This window comes from Podarcis bocagei (assembly GCF_964188305.1).
Source record: "Podarcis bocagei genome assembly, chromosome: 17".
In the NCBI taxonomy this organism is placed as follows: Eukaryota; Metazoa; Chordata; class Lepidosauria; order Squamata; family Lacertidae; genus Podarcis; species Podarcis bocagei.
The window spans coordinates 34,034,692-34,037,503 of NC_138143.1; positions in this window are offsets into that span (position 1 = coordinate 34,034,692).

Below are 2,812 nucleotides of genomic sequence, written 5' to 3' on the forward strand. Positions count from 1 at the left end.
CGCTTCCTTTGTTCTCTTATAATGGCTATGGCGTCCACCTGAGAGGTGCTGGAACTGAGTTCTGCCAAGTTCTGGCTAAAAAAAAAAGCCCTGACTATAACCACATGGAACAATGAGACACTAAGATTCAATTCATGTCAAACATAGCTAACCGTAGTTTAGACACAAACCATGACCTAGTTCTTGGTGCCACATGACTTGTTGTTTTTGCTGTGACAGACTGTCTACCCCTCTCATTAAGGTGGTAAATCTGTGTCTGTACTACTTCAGAATGCAAGCATTCTGAAGCATCATGTGACTGCTTATTCTGAAGCATCATGTGACTGCTTATTCTCCATACAAAAATTTATTTCCCTATAGAAAACCAGAACATATTGCCTTCTCCTTTACACGCTAGTTTCATAAATTCCGGTATTATTCTATATTAAAGAGTATTCCATCATCGAAGTCTGAAGTCGTACACTCAACACACAAGTTGACCACTTCATTGAGAACTAGGCCTGCCATGGTTTGATCTTCTAAATCCCCAAAGGCAAGCCATAGTTTAAAGTTGCTTATTTGCTTTTGTCCCCTCAGCTTCATATGTCTTCCTCCACCTCCATGGTGTAGTGACCAAAAAATGGTGATAGCTATTGTCAGGGGTTCAGGAGCAGAGACGCAGAGAAGGGAGGAGACAGAGAGCGAGGGGGAGGAATACGAAGGAAAGATGAGTGGGGATGACGAACCGAGATCGCCGAGCTTATCCAGTGAGTCCGAGGATTCCCAGAAGGGAGCGCCAGCGGTCAGAGCAAGGGGGGAAAGCAGGGGGACACCCCAGGAAGAAGGGTCCAGAGAGGAATCAGAGAGCAGCAGTTGGAGATCGGGACCCACGTACCCAGCCGGGAGCAGCGGGGAGAAAGGGGACCAGATATCGGGTTCCGGAGGCTTTCAGAAGGAGGGAGGGCATGAGTCAGGAGTAGTCACGCCCACCTCGGGGAGCGACGAAACGATCAAGAGGAAGGTTGAGAGTTGGGCGCGCGCGCCAAGTTCAAATGTAGCGGAAGCTGGCGCAGTAAGCAGCCCAGAGAGTGAGCCAGGTCCCAAAGCCCGCCGCAAGGAGGCGGAAGGGTCAGGGGGTCCGCGTCAGAAGAGAGTAGGAAAGAAGAGACCCCGGGGGGCAGAAGGACCCAGAGACGGAAGGAAAGGCGCAGGAGGTGGAGCAAGGCTAGGGTATTAAGCTGGTGTGCTAGAGGCGGAGACTCAGACGGGTCTTCGCCGGTCTGACCTAGAAGAAGTAGGGCTGCGCATTGCAGTTTGGAAATGGAACCTGTAATCCAATAAAGACTCTCTTAACCTGAACGCTGGCTAACGTGGTCCTATGTGAGCTGGGACTGAGTGGCAGCCCTGACAGCTATGGTTTTGTGAATTTAGACTGTGCTAAACTATAGTTAGGGAACACCATGGTTTCCAAACCCACTTCAAACCATGGTTTCTAACTCTGGTTTGCTGACTGTTAATAAATTATCATCTGTCAATTTAGACATCGCACTAAAACCATGAAAAGTTAAGGTTTGGTGTGATGTTTGACTTGAACCTAGATGAATGTACATTGTTTCCTAAATGTGTTTTTATTTTACACTATATATATATATATATATATATATATATATATATATATATATGCCTGTTGTCTTTGTCCATCCAATGACAGGCCTAGACAGCATCTTGAGAAGTAGAGACGTCACCTTGCCAACAAAGGTCCGTATAGTTAAAGCCATGGTTTTCCCAGTAGTGATGTATGGAAGTGAGAGCTGGACCATAAAGAAGGCTGATCGCCGAAGAATTGATGCTTTTGAATTCTGGTGCTGGAGGAGACTCTTGAGAGTCCCATGGACTGCAAGAAGATCAAACGCATCCATTCTTAAGGAAATCAGCCCTGAGTGCTCACTGGAAGGACAGATCCTGAAGCTGAGGCTCCAGTACTTTGGCCACCTCATGAGAAGAGAAGACTCCCTGGAGAAGACACTGATGCTGGGAAAGATGGAGGGCACAAGGAGAAGGGGACGACAGAGGACGAGATGGTTGGATAGTGTTTTTGAGGTTACCAGCATGAGTTTGACCAAACTGCAGGAGGTAGTGGAGGACAGAGGTGCCTGGCGTGCTCTGGTCCATGGGGTCACAAAGAGTCGGACACGACTAAACGACTGAACAACAACAACAACAACAACAACAACAACATATATATATATATATATATATGCTTTCGTAGATTTTCACGGGTACAGGAATGTAGGTTTTGGTGTCTTCGGGTGTCTTCCCGTGTAAGAGTTGGGGTGTCTAGGCGACGTTTCGACGAGGTCTCACTCGTCATCTTCAGGCTGGTGCTTTCGGCTTCTTGTTACTAGAACAGAGCAGGATCTCAGTGTTTGAGTTCCTATAAATACTGTTGAGGGGGTGTGGTGTATAGCCTCCAACGTTCTGGGCAGAGAGGAAGTTCCTAGGTTAATGTGCCTTTTCTTCTTTTGTTCATTAATTACTTGAGGGATATCTTGAGTGATTACTTGAGTGATATTCTGAGTACCACTTAGGAGGGTCATTAGGTGTGGATTAGTTGCTAAAGCTTTCGTGTCTTGACCTCTTGACCTTGTAAAGAGTTTTTCTGAGAAGATGGCTGTACTGCACTTAGTTGTGCTCTGGCTTGGCTTCGTGTATAGGGGCGAGCTGTGGTTTTGTGCCCTGTGCCAGCCAGATCTGTGTAGGGATTGCAGGGGGGTGCAGCATCCGGAGGTGCCACTATGGTTTGGCTACTGGATGGTGTCTGTAATTTATCTGT